The 14,338-nt window shown below is 41.4% G+C and overlaps 1 protein-coding gene and 1 pseudogene across 1 annotated transcript in view; both read right to left on the bottom strand.

Annotated features, from left to right (window-relative positions):
• Positions 1-14,338, bottom strand: part of RNF114 (ring finger protein 114) — a 43,362-nt gene that overhangs the window by 14,745 nt on the left and 14,279 nt on the right. The gene's annotated exons all lie outside the window — the stretch shown is intronic.
• Positions 9,618-10,713, bottom strand: LOC143688713 (PACRG-like protein pseudogene; annotated as a pseudogene).

Raw genomic sequence — 14,338 nt, forward strand, 5'->3', positions numbered from 1 at the left:
TGAAGCCTTTCCCCCCAAAACGAGGGGTCTGCACAGGGCAGCTACATAGCCTCAGGTGACTGAACACAACCTTGCCCCCTCCCCTTTCCCATTCGCAGCCCTCAGGGTGATTTTGCCTGGGCTGCGGAGGTTTATTTTTAGCTGTCCATGTGGCATCTTTCCCCAATGAATAACTTTAGCAGCGTTGGTCTGCCAGTGCTAACGCGCTGATTTACCTTTTCTATTTCCAGGACTTTATCCTGTTTAAATAGCCTGTGTTGTCCAATGCGTGTGATTATTTAAATTCAAGTAAGTTAAAATTAAGTGAAATTAAAATTCAGTTTCTCAGTCACACTAGCCACATTCCAAGTGCTTAAAGCAACATGTAACTAGTGGTTATGTTTTAGACAGCACGGATCTAGAACATTTCCATCACTGCAGGAAGTTCCACTGGACAGAGCTGCTCACACATATGGGCAAAACATACACAGGTGTTCAGGCCAGCCTCTGTCATGGTAACAAAATACCGGAGGCACCCCAAACAACCAGAGAACGATACATAACCCCAAACAACCAGAGAACGACACATAACCCCAAACAACCAGAGAACGACACATAACCCCAAACAACCAGAGAACGACACATAACCCCAAACAACCAGAGAACGATACATAAATACGATGGAGGTCACTCCTGGGCTGTCAGCAACCCCAGGGCAGGGATTTTTGTCTTTTTTTAAACTGCTGTATTTTCAGCTTCTAAAACAGGGCCTGGTACATGGTGGTTACTCCACATATATTTGTTAAATGAATATAGAGCTTATATGATCTGTGAAGTATTTTTAAAATCTTTTTATTGAGCTCTTCACACACATACAGTCCATCCACAATATAGTCGGTGGCTCACAATAGCATCATGTAATTGTGTATTTATTCCCTAATATAGCAACATGATCATTTTTTAGAACATTTGCATTGTTCCAGAAAAAGAAATATAAAGAAAAAAGAAAAAAACTCATACACCCCATACCCCTTACACCTCCCGCTCATTGACAGCTAGTATTGTAATCAACCCAATTTTTTACCCTTTACTCCCTCTATAATTTATTTATTTTTTGTCCTCATCTGTCCATAACTGGAAAAAGGGAACATCAGACACAAGGTTTTCACAATATAAAAGCTATATTGTCATACAATCATCTTCAAAAATCAAGGCTACTGGAGCCACAGCTCTACAGTTTCAGGTACTTCCCTCCAGCCTCTCCAATACACCATAAACTAAAAAGGGATGACAATATAATGTGTAAGAATAACCTCCAGGATAACCTCTCGACTCTGAAATCTCTCAGCCGCTGACACTTTATTTTGTCTCATTTCTCTCTTCCCCTTTTTGGTCAAGAAGACTTTCCCAATCCCATGATGCCAGGTCCTGGTTTATCCTGGGAGTCATGTCCCACGTTGCCAGGGAGATTTACTCCCCTGGGACATGTCCCATATGGGGGGGAAAGCAGTGAGTTCACCAGCTGAGTTGCCTTAAAGAGGCCATATCTGAGCAACAAAAGAGGTTCTCTGGGGGTGACTGTTAGGCATATGTGGTAGTTAGGTTCAGGTGTCAACTTGGCCAGGTGAAGGTGCCTAGTTCTGTTGCTCTGAACGTGAGCCAATAGCATGTGAACCTCATCTGTTGCCGATAACTTCTGCAGTTGGCTAGGAGGCGTGCCTGCTGCAATGAATGACATTTGATTTAACTGGCTGGTACTTAAATGAGAGACTGAACGTAGCACAGCCCAAGCAGCTCAGCCTACCTCATCTCAGCACACACAGCTCAGCCCAGGTCTTTGGAGATGCAGAAAAATCATCGCGGGGGAAAGTTGTTGAAACCCAGAGGCCTGGAGAGAAGGCCAGCAGAGATGCCCTGTGCCTTCCCATTTAAGAAAGAAACTCAGTTGAAAGCTGCCTTTCCTCTGAAGAACTATACATTTTTTTTTATTAATTAAAAAATATTAACTAACACAACATTTAGAAATCATTCCATTCTACATATGCAATCAGTAATTCTTAATATCATCACATAGATGTATGATCATCATTTCTTAGTACATATGCATCGATTTAGAAAAAGAAATAGCAAGACAACAGAAAAAGAAATAAAATGATAATATAGAGAAAAAATAAAAATAAAAATAAAAAATACAAAACTATATAAGGAAAAAAAGCAACTATAGCTCAGATGCAGCTTCATTCAGTGTTTTAACATAATTACATTACAATTAGGTAGTATTGTGCTGTCCATTTTTTTTTTTTTTTAGAAATCATACCATTCTATATATGCAATCAGTAATTCTTAACATCATCACATAGATGCATGATCATCGTTTCTTAGTACATTTGCATCGGTTTAGAAGAACTAGCAATATAACCGAAAAAGATATAGAATGTTAATATAGAGAAAAAAAATAAAAGTAATAATAGTAAGAACAAAACAAAACAAAACAAAACAAAACAAAAACCTATAGCTTGGATGCAGCTTCATTCAGTGTTTTAACATGATTACTTTACAAGTAGGTATTATTGTGCTGTCCATTTTTGAGTTTTTGTATCTAGTCCTATTGCACAGTCTGTATCCCATCAGCTCCAATTACCCATTATCTTACTCTGTTCCTAACTCCTGCTGAACTCTGTTACCAATGACATATTCCAAATTTATTCTCGAATGTCGATTCACATCATTGGGACCATACAGTATTTGTCTTTTAGTTTTTGGCTAGACTCACTCAGCATAATGTTCTCTAGGTCCATCCATGTTATTACATGCTTCATAAGTTTATCCTGCCTTAAAGCTGCATAATATTCCATCGTATGTATATACCACAGTTTGTTTAGCCACTCGTCTGTTGATGGACATTTTGGCTGTTCCCATCTCTTTGCAATTGTAAATAACGCTGCTATAAACATTGGTGTGCAAATGTCCATTTGTGTCTTTGCCTTTAAGTCCTTTGAGTAGATTCCCAGCAATGGTGTTGCTGGGTCGTATGGCAATTCTATATTCAGCTTTTTGAGGAACCACCAAACTGCCTTCCACAGTGGTTGCACCATTTGACATTCCTACCAACAGTGGATAAGTGTGCCTCTTTCACCGCATCCTCTCCAGCACTTGTCATTTTCTGTTTTGTTGATAATGGCCATTCTGGTGGGTGTGAGATGATATCTCATTGTGGTTTTGATTTGCATTTCTCTAATGGCCAGGGACATTGAGCATCTCTTCATGTGCCTTTTGGCCATTTGTATTTCCTCCTCTGAGAGGTGTCTATTCAAGTCTTTTTCCCATTTTGTAATCGGGTTGGCTGTCTTTTTGTTGTTGAGTTGAACAATCTCATTATAAATTCTGGATACTAGACCTTTATCTGATATGTCGTTTCCAAATATTGATTCCCATTGTGTAGGCTGTCTTTCTACTTTCTTGATGAAGTTCTTTGATGCACAAAAGTGTTTAATTTTGAGGAGTTCCCATTTATTTATTTCCTTCTTCAGTGCTCTTGCTTTAGGTGTAAGGTCCATAAAACTGCCTCCAATTGTAAGATTCATAAGATATCTCCCTACATTTTCCTCTAACTGTTTTATGGTCTTAGACCTAATGTTTAGATCTTTGATCCATTTTGAGTTAACTTTTGTGTAGGGTGTGAGATATGGGTCTTCTTTCATTCTTTTGCATATGGATATCCAGTTCTCTAGGCACCATTTGTTGAAGAGACTGTTCTGTCCTAGGTGAGTTGGCTTGACTGCCTTATCAAAGATCAAATGTCCATAGATGAGAGGGTCTATATCTGAGCACTCTATTCGATTCCATTGGTCGATATATCTATCTTTATGCCAATACCATGCTGTTTTGACCACTGTGGCTTCATAATATGCCTTAAAGTCAGGCAGTGCAAGACCTCCAGCTTCGTTTTTTTTTCCTCAAGATGTTTTTAGCAATTCGGGGCACCCTGCCCTTCCAGATAAATTTGCTTATTGGTTTTTCTATTTCTGAAAAATAAGTTGTTGGGATTTTGATTGGTATTTCATTGAATCTGTAAATCAATTTAGGTAGGATTGACATCTTAACTATATTTAGTCTTCCAATCCATGAACACAGTATGCCCTTCCATCTATTTAGGTCTTCTGTGATTTCTTTTAGCAGTTTTTTGTAGTTTTCTTTATATAGGTTTTTTGTCTCTTTAGTTAAATTTATTCCTAGGTATTTTATTCTTTTAGTTGCAATTGTAAATGGGATTCGTTTCTTGATTTCCCCCTCTGCTTGTTCATTGCTAGTGTAAAGAAATGCTACAGATTTTTGAATGTTGATCTTGTAACCTGCTACTTTGCTGTACTCATTTATTAGCTCTAGTAGTTTTGTTGTGGATTTTTCCGGGTTTTCGACGTATAGTATCATATCGTCTGCAAACGGTGATAGTTTTACTTTTTCCTTTCCTATTTTGATGCCTTGTATTTCTTTTTCTTCTCTAATTGCTCTGGCTAGAACCTCCAACACAATGTTGAATAATAGTGGTGATAGTGGACATCCTTGTCTTGTTCCTGATCTTAGGGGGAAAGTTTTCAATTTTTCCCCATTGAGGATGATATTAGCTGTGGGTTTTTCATATATTCCCTCTATCATTTTAAGGAAGTTCCCTTGTATTCCTATCTTTTGAAGTGTTTTCAACAGGAAAGGATGTTGAATCTTGTCAAATGCCTTCTCTGCATCAATCGAGATGATCATGTGATTTTTCTGCTTTGATTTGTTGATATGGTGTATTACATTAATTGATTTTCTTATGTTGAACTATCCTTGCATACCTGGGATGAATCCTACTTGGTCATGATGTATAATTCTTTTAATGTGTTGTTGGATACGATTTGCTAGAATTTTGTTGAGGATTTTTGCATCTATATTCATTAGAGAGATTGGCCTGTAGTTTTCTTTTTTTGTAATATCTTTGCCTGGTTTTGGTATGAGGGTGATGTTGGCTTCATAGAATGAATTAGGTAGTTTTCCCTCCACTTCGATTTTTTCGAAGAGTTTGAGGAGAGTTGGTACTAATTCTTTCTGGAATGTTTGATAGAATTCAGATGTGAAGCCGTCTGGTCCTGGACTTTTCTTTTTAGGAAGCTTTTGAATGACTGATTCAATTTCTTTACTTGTGATTGGTTTGTTGAGGTAATCTATGTCTTCTTGAGTCAAAGTTGGTTGTTCATGTCTTTCCAGGAACCCGTCCATTTCATCTAAATTGTTGTATTTATTAGCGTAAAGTTGTTCATAGTATCCTGTTATTACCTCCTTTATTTCTGTGAGGTCAGTAGTTATGTCACCTCTTCCATTTCTGATCTTATTTATTTGCATCCTCTCTCTTCTTCTTTTTGTCAATCTTGCTAAGGGCCCATCAATCTTATTGATTTTCTCATAGGACCAACTTCTGGCCTTATTGATTTTCTCTATTGTTTTCATGTTTTCAATTTCATTTATTTCTGCTCTAATCTTTGTTATTTCTTTCCTTTTGCTTGCTTTGGGATTAGTTTGCTGTTCTTTCTCCAGTTCTTCCAAATGGATAGTTAATTCCTGAATTTTTGCCTTTTCTTCTTTTCTGATATAGGCATTTAGGGCAATAAATTTCCCTCTTAGCACTGCCTTTGCTGCGTCCCATAAGTTTTGATATGTTGTGTGTTCATTTTCATTCGCCTCGAGGTATTTGCTAATTTCTCTAGCAATTTCTTCTTTGACCCAGTCGTTGTTTAGGAGTGTGTTGTTGAGCCTCCACGTATTTGTGAATTTTCTGGCACTCCGCCTATTATTGACTTCCAACTTCATTCCTTTATGATCCGAGAAAGTGTTGTGTATGATTTCAATCTTTTTAAATTTGTTAAGACTTGCTTTGTGACCCAGCATATGGTCTATCTTTGAGAATGATCCATGAGCACTTGAGAAAAAGGTGTATCCTGCTGTTGTGGGATGTAATGTCCTATAAATGTCTGTTAAGTCTAGCTCATTTATAGTAATATTCAGATTCTCTATTTCTTTATTGATCCTCTGTCTAGATGTTCTGTCCATTGATGAGAGTGGTGAATTGAAGTCTCCAACTATTATGGTATATGAGTCTATTTCCCTTTTCAGTGTTTGCAGTGTATTCCTCACGTATTTTGGGGCATTCTGGTTCGGTGCGTAGATATTTATGATTGTGATGTCTTCTTGTTTAATTGTTCCTTTTATTAGTATATAGTGTCCTTCTTTGTCTCTTTTAACTGCTTTACATTTGAAGTCTAATTTGTTGGATATTAGTGTAGCCACTCCTGCTCTTTTCTGGTTGTTATTTGCATGAAATATCTTTTCCCAACCTTTCACTTTCAACCTATGTTTATCTTTGGGTCTAAGATGTATTTCCTGTAGACAGCATATAGAAGGATCCTGTTTTTTAATCCATTCTGCCAATCTATGTCTTTTGATTGGGGAATTCAGTCCATTGACATTTAGTGTTATTACTGTTTGGATAATATTTTCCTCTAACATTTTGCCTTTTGTATTATGTATATCATATCTGATTTTCCTTCTTTCTACACTCTTCTCCATACCTCTCTCTTCTGTCTTTTTGTATCTGACTCTAGTGCTCCCTTTAGTATTTCTTGCAGAGATGGTCTCTTGGTCACAAATTCTCTCAGTGACTTTTTGTCTGAGAATGTTTTAATTTCTCCCTCATTTTTGAGGGATAATTTTGCTGGATATAGGAGTCTTGGTTGGCAGTTTTTCTCTTTTAGTAATTTAAATATATCATCCCACTGTCTTCTAGCTTCCATGGTTTCTGCTGAGAAATCTACACATAGTCTTATTGGGTTTCCCTTGTATGTGATGGATTGTTTTTCTCTCGCTGCTTTCAAGATCCTCTCTTTCTCTTTGACCTCTGACATTCTAACTAGTAAGTGTCTTGGAGAACGCCTATTTGGGTCTAATCTCTTTGGGGTGCGCTGCACTTCTTGGATCTGTAATTTTAGGTCTTTCATAAGAGTTGGGAAATTTTCAGTGATAATTTCTTCCATTAGTTTTTCTCCTCCTTTTCCCTTCTCTTCTCCTTCTGGGACACCCACAACACGTATATTTGTGCGCTTCATATTGTCCTTGAGTTCCCTGATACCCTGTTCAAATTTTTCCATTCTTTTCCCGATATTTTCTGTTTCTTTTTGGAATTCAGATGTTCCGTCCTCCAAATCACTAATTCTATCTTCTGTCTCTTTAAATCTATCATTGTAGGTATCCATTGTTTTTTCCATCTTTTCTACTTTATCCTTCACTTCCATAAGTTCTGTGATTTGTTTTTTCAGTTTTTCTATTTCTTCTTTATGTTCAGCCCATGTCCTCTTCATGTCCTCCCTCAATTTATCGATTTCATTTTTGAAGAGGTTTTCCATTTCTGTTCGTATATTCAGCATTAGTTGTCTCAGCTCTTGTATCACATTTGAACTATTGGTTTGTTCCTTTGACTGGGCCATATTCTCAATCTTCTGAGCGTGGACAGTTATCTTCTGCTGCTGGCGTCTGGGCATTTAGTCAGATTTCCCTGGGTGTCGGACCCAACAAGGTTGTAAGATTTTTCTGTGAAATCTCTGGGTTCTGTTTTTCTTATCCTGCCCAGGAGGTGGCGCTCGTGGCACACGTTTGTCTGCAGGTCCCACCAGTAAAAGGTGCTGTGGGTCCTTTAACTTTGGAAAACTCTCGCCGTCCGGGAGGTTTGCTAGCCAAAGTGGCTTGGAAGAGTGCCAGCCGGCCCAGGGTCCGAACGCGGGGAGGGTCGCTGGCCGCTGCAGCCCGGGAAAGCGCCCGTCCGAATTTCCTAGTCGGCCCGGGGCGCCAAGCTTGGCGGGAGGGCACCAGCCACAGCAGCCTGCCCGGGAGAGTGCACGTTTCCGGGGAGTCACGGGTTTGGAAGGGCACCCCCCCCGTCGCCATTCTCCGCGGCCTGGGGATTTCCGATCCAATTCTCTCAGTTGGTCGGGGGGCCGCGTGTGGTGTGGGCATCAGCCGCCGCGGTTTGAGGGGACCGCCTGTCTAGTTCTCCCAGCCGGCCTGGGGAGGGGGAAGGGAGTGACTCCGGCCGCTTGCCGCCCCGCCCGGTGAAGCCCGCGCCCCTCGGCGATCTCACCAGAGCGGGTTCTCTCAGCCAGCCAGCTGTTCCAGGATGGGGTACGCTGTCTTTTTTATCTCTGTCATGGCTTTGGGAGCTGTTCTGTATCGTTTCTACTCCCCTAGTAGCTGTCCTGGAGGAGAAACTAAGATCCGCGTGTCTTACTAAGCCGCCATCTTCTCCGGAAGTCCCAGAACTATACATTTTTAACTAAATAAATCCCCTTTTGTTAAAAGCCAGTCTATCTCTGGTGTGTTGCATTCTGGCAGCTCTGGCAGACTAAAACAGCATAATTAAAAGTGAGGCACAATAATATTTGTCGTTTTGTTCTGACATTTCATTCAACATAAGTCCTTAAGGTTCATTCACCTAGTGCATGCCTCAACTTCATTCCTTTGGGGGGGCCGCCCAGTAGTCCATCGTATGTATACGCCACAGCTCCCCTTTCCATTCCTTAGTCATTGTCCCTTAGGCCACCTCCACCATTGTGCATCAGAAACGCTGCTGCCAGAGACACCAGTGTGCAGATGTCCATTCCTGTCCCCACTCAGCTCCTCCAGGTATACACTGAGCACCGGGGTTTCAGGATCACATGGCAGCCCCACCCCTAGCCTCCTGGGGAACCCCCACACTGCCCTCCTAGGGCTGCACCTCTCATTTCCCTTCTGACAGTAGACAGTACATCTCTCTCTCTCTGCATTTTCTCAAGCACTTGTTTCTCTCTGTTCATTTTTAAACCGTTTTATTTGCACATCGTGCAATCCAGCCTAAGTAAGTAGACATGCCTTCACCACCATGATCTATATGAAGACATTTCCTTTTCTTCCACAAAGAATCCATACCAGGAGTGCAAGGGAGTTCAGTGGTAGAATTCTCGCCTTCCATGTGGGAGAGCCAGGTTTGATTCCTGGCCCATGTTCTTCCCAAAAAACAAACAAATATTCAACAAATGGTGCTGCAATAACAGCATACTCACATAGAAAAATAATGAAATGTGACCCTGCCATACAAAAAAAAAAAAGAGAAAGAATCCATACCCCTCTGCCATGCACCCCCCATTGACATTTAGTTTTGACATAATGCCTTTATGTTCAGTGGAAGCATATTACAGTGTTACTATTGATTATAGACTCTAGCTTGCATTGATTGTACTTTTTCCTGCATACCATCCATTTTCAACACCTTGCAATGTTGACATTCATTTGTTCTCCCTCATGCAAAAACACTTTTTTATTTGGACATTTAATCACCATCAGTGTCCACTCCAGGCATTCCTAGGTCATATTGTCTCAGTCTTTACCCTCTACTTTCCTTCTGGTTTCATACATGCCCCCAGCCCTCCTCCCTCAGCCATGCTCACATTCAGCTTCACTGTGTCCTTATATTACTGGGCTGCCATCAAGTAGTACTGTGTATCCATTTCTGAGTTTTAATTAAAAATATATTTTATAAAAATTCTGAAATACATATATATATTTTTACTTTTTTATTTTTTATTTTAGAACTTCTTTAATAGTGTTCCATCATAAACTGTTCTTTCTTATTTATGAATAACTTTTTCTATGATTCAGTGGGATTGTGTAAAGTCATTTAACCTAGTCAATAATGAATGGTGTCTGTGAATTAAAAATGCACAAACTCTTGTAATCCACAAGAGTTCCATGGGTGCCTGCAGTCTGTATTTAATACTCATCACCATGTAGTTCAATGGGTTTTGTTGAGTCCCTTCTTCAACAGCAGATGGAACAGTATGTTGGAATTTTAGATTTGATAATGATTAGGCTTCCACCTCCACCATGCTGCTCTAGCTTTTGTAATGCACTGGTGATTGGCTCTTTGAATTTCTTGTCCATTAGTCTGTTGGCAAGGCTTGTAAGCAGATGTTTCAGATGATCATTTAGAGAAGGATCAACAATGACACTTAACTGTACCAGAGCATTCAATCCTCTTTTAAACACTTCATCATCTGAATGCACCAGAGCTGCCTTCAGCACAGGGATCAGCCTAGGAAGCAAAGGCACAGCTTTTTCAGGAGCACCTTTGACCAAAAGTAACTCTCTAAAACCCTCCTTTGACACAAAGGTGTATGGATGCTTAGTCTCTCTCAGACCCTCAGCTAAAGTAATAATAAGAGGATCAAAGGGAAGATTTTCAGGAGGGAATTCCCACTGTAATCTGTGTTTTACTGAACCATGCACCAATCTGCAAGGAATACCTCCTTTAGAGTAAATAGCTGCAAAAGCAGAAGGGGCCTGTGGCTGTTCACCAAACGGGTTAATGGTTTTAGGGTTAAGTTTATCACTTGGTCGAGGATGAAGCTTTCTTACAGATTCTGGAGAAGAGGTTGAAGATGAAGATTTGCTTTGCTGAACTGTAGTCCTATATTTTATTTGTGCACTTAATAATGTCTTTTGATCAGAGGTAACTGTTCCTCTGTTTCTCAACTGTACACCTCCAAGGCAGTCAGGTTTCTGCATTGCTTCCTTTTTATTCCGAGTCTATCTCCCACCAGGATCTGCACTCAAGCAGCTGCTCTAGGCAGGGCCTTCGGAGGGCACTTGCTTCCTGAACAGCCGCCGCTCCCACCACCGGCCGCGGAGGCCTGGGCTGAAATATATTTTTAATTAAAACAACATCAAGGTGTTAAATGAAGTGACTAGTGTTCTAGTTTGCTAGCTGCCGGAATGCAATATACCAGAAATGGAACGGCTTTTAAAAAGGGGAATTATAATAAGCTTCTAGTTTACAGTTCTAAGGCCAAGAAAACGTCCAATCTAAGGCATCCAGGGAAAGATACTTAGATTCAAGAAGGTCGATGACGTTCGTTTCTCTCTCAGCTGGAAGGGCGCATGACGAACATGGCAGTGTCTGCTGGCTTTCTCTTGGCTCTAAAAAAGAGACTCTCTCCAAAATGTTTCCTCTTTTAAAGGATTAAGGATTAATGGGTGGAGTCACAACTCCATGGAAGCCATCTGATCAAAAGTTACCACCCACAATTGGGTGGGTCACATCTCCATGAGAACAATCAAAAAGCTCCCAGTCGGCAATATTTAATGAGGATTAAAGGACAAGGCTTTTCTGGGGTCCACCACAGATTTAAACTGACACATTGTACCCTTTGGACCCCAAAAGACATGTTCTTTCCAAATGTAAAGTACATTCATTCCATAACAATATCAGTAAGACTTAAACCATTTCGGTAACAATACAAACACAATACAAAGTCAGAAACAGTTTAAAGTCTCATCAAAGTCAGTTACAGGCATGGTCTGTCCTAAAGGCAAAGTTCTCCTGTGGCTCTGGGCTTGTAAAAACTCAAAACAAGTTATTTGCTGCCAACATACAAAGGAGGAACAATCATAAGATACATTTTCCCTTTTCATAGGGAAGAACTGAAAGGAACACAGGGGTCACAAGATGCAAGCAATTTCGAAAATCTGCAGGGCAGAGTCTATTAGATTCCAAAGCCTGAGATTATCTTCAGGGCTTTAGAAAGTGGCAGTCCCACCCTTTCCAAGGGCCTACGCAGAGGACTGCCTTTCTCCGCATGCAACCTTGGGGGACACTGGGGAGACCACCTTTTTCTAGGGTCCACCCTCTCCCAGCATGGGGGCTGCACCCGGGCTCTCTGCCATCTCCAGGGCACATGCTCAACCCCTCCATGTGGTGGCAGCCAGACTCTCCCCAAACCCCAAGAAATGTGCTTCACCCTCTCCGAGGTCTGACTCTTCCACTGCAACAAGGTGGAAGCCCCATCCTCTGGCTTAGGGGCAAACTTTTTCTCCATGTGCTTGGGTGGGTCTGCTCTCCTGGCCCGAGGCTTCTTGACTTCAGACCAGCCTCTATGGCTTTGCCTCTGAAGTTATTTTTCCTCCAACGTGTCCCTTCTCTGTCCCTCTCAGTCCCGACTGGCAGTGGTTCTCTTTATATAGATCCCACAACACTCTTGTTGGCTTTATATGCGGTAGCTCGGATCATGCCCATCAGACATAAGGAGTTTCCACAAATCCTTCCTGAACCATGTCCGATCCTGGCTTTCCCTAAAACAGCTGGCTGGTTAAATCCTCACACGGGGCACTATTTTCTGGGATCTTCCTTTCTGGAGGCCCAGAATTTTCTAGAACTTCAATTTCTGGTTTCTTTGTACCCAAGAGTTCAGTTTTCAGCTTATCTCTCTCCTGTCGCATTTCACTATAAGTTGTGAGAAGAAAACAGGCTGCACTCTCCACATTTAATTTGGAAATTTCTTCTGCTAAATATCCAAGTTCATGGTTTTTAAAATCTGCCTTCCAGCCACTAGTCAATTTTGCCATATTATCTGCTATTTTAAAACAAGGATCGCCTTCCTTCCAGTCTGCAGTAACACATGCCTCATTTCTGTCTAATGCCTGGTCACAGGTATCTTTAGAGTCTGTATTTCTACCAACAGTCTCTTCAAAACATTCTAGGCCTTCTCTATCAAGCTCCTCACAAGTCCTCCAAAATCTTCCCCTTATCCATTTAAAAAGTTGTTCCAACATGTTTGGTATTTGCAAACTGCAATGGCACCCCACTCCTCTGGTACCAAAATCTGTTCCAGTTTGCTGGCTGCCGGAATGCAGTATACCAGAAACGGAATGGCTTTTAAAAAGGGGAATTTAATAAGTTTCTAGTTTCTAGTTCTAAGGTGAGAAAATGTCCCAATTAAAGCAAGTCTATAGAAATGTCCAATCTAAGACAACCAGGGAAAGAAACTTTGATTCAAGAAGCCCAGTGACCTTCAATGTTTCTCTCTCAGCTGGAAGGGCACATGGCAAACATGGAGGTGTCTGCTGGCTTCCTCTTGGCTCTGAAAAAGGGACCCTCTCCAACATGTGTCCTCTTCTAAAGGATTAATGGGTGGAGTCACACCTCCATGGAAGCCATCTGATCAAAGGTTACCACCCACAACTGGGTGGGTCACATCTCCATGGGAACAACCAAGAAGCTCCCAGTCGGCAATACTGAATGAGGATTAAAGGACATAGCTTTTCTGGGGTCCACCACAGATTCAAACTGGCACAACTAGTATCTGTGTGTGTTTATGATGCATAGATATTTCTGGAAAGTAGAGTAACCAACTGTCTGAGTTGCCTGAGGGGTTTCCCAGGAGGTGGAAATTTCTGTGCTAAGGCTGGGAAAGTCCTGGGCAAACCAGGGTGGACCGGTCACCCTCTGGAAGGAGCCCTGAGAAACTGGTACCAAGGTCTACCGCCAGGGAGGGAAAACCGGGCCTGGGCCCAGGTTCTGGCTCTGGAGGAAGAGGTCCTTCTCCTTCTATCCCCTCTTGTTTTGTCTAAGCTTTCATACCAAGTTCACCCATCATCTTTAAGAATTAAACACTGTTACACTCGGTCCTGCGAGAGAAAGTTGAGACGAAGAAGACGTAACCTAAACACTCAGGTCCCGTAACCCTCAGACCTCAGAGCCCTATTTCTCAGCCGCAGGCCTCAGGTAAAATTGATCATTATACTAATCAAAATTGGACATAATTAGGTCCATTATGTCTTGCCACATTTATAAACCTGTGGGCAGATAATTTCACCTTGCTGTCAGCTGGCTCTTCAGGATTGCCCATCCGCCCAGGAGAGCCGGGACGAATTCTCATGTGCACCACCAGGGGGCAGAAGAATGCCTCAGCCTCACCTGCCGGGCAGGTGGAGCCTGCCTCCCTCCTCCTCTCCATGTTCCTTTAGTGTTTCTGCCCCTGCCATTATGGTCGGCCATACCTAGCCCAGGTAAAATAAAAAGAAAACACACTCTCGGCTTGCAAGGAATTCTAATAGGGGAAGTGCTAGCACGTAAGTACATTCAGCCTGTACCTTCTGTGCGCCGGGTGTCTGCTGGTTTGGGGGATACACAGACAGGGAGGGCTTGATGAGGGGGTTGGAAACACAAGGCTGGCCTGTGCTGATAGTCATTAAAGCTGGGTGATAAGTACACCTGGGCTCATTATCCTATTCTTTTTACTTCTGCAGATGTTTAAAGTTTTCCCAAATAAAGAGTTTTATAATGTGGCAGATGAGAAAAAGACACCATTAAGAAGATTAATAGATAAACCACAATCTGGGAAAAAATATTTGCAGTATACATGCCTGATAAAGGACTTTTATCCAGAAAACACAGAATGTCCAAGAGTTTGATGCAATTTTGAGCTTTAACTACTTTCCTTATTTGGACTTTTGGGATACCCTT

Source organism: Tamandua tetradactyla, chromosome 1, assembly GCF_023851605.1.
Source record: "Tamandua tetradactyla isolate mTamTet1 chromosome 1, mTamTet1.pri, whole genome shotgun sequence".
Taxonomy (NCBI): domain Eukaryota; kingdom Metazoa; phylum Chordata; class Mammalia; order Pilosa; family Myrmecophagidae; genus Tamandua; species Tamandua tetradactyla.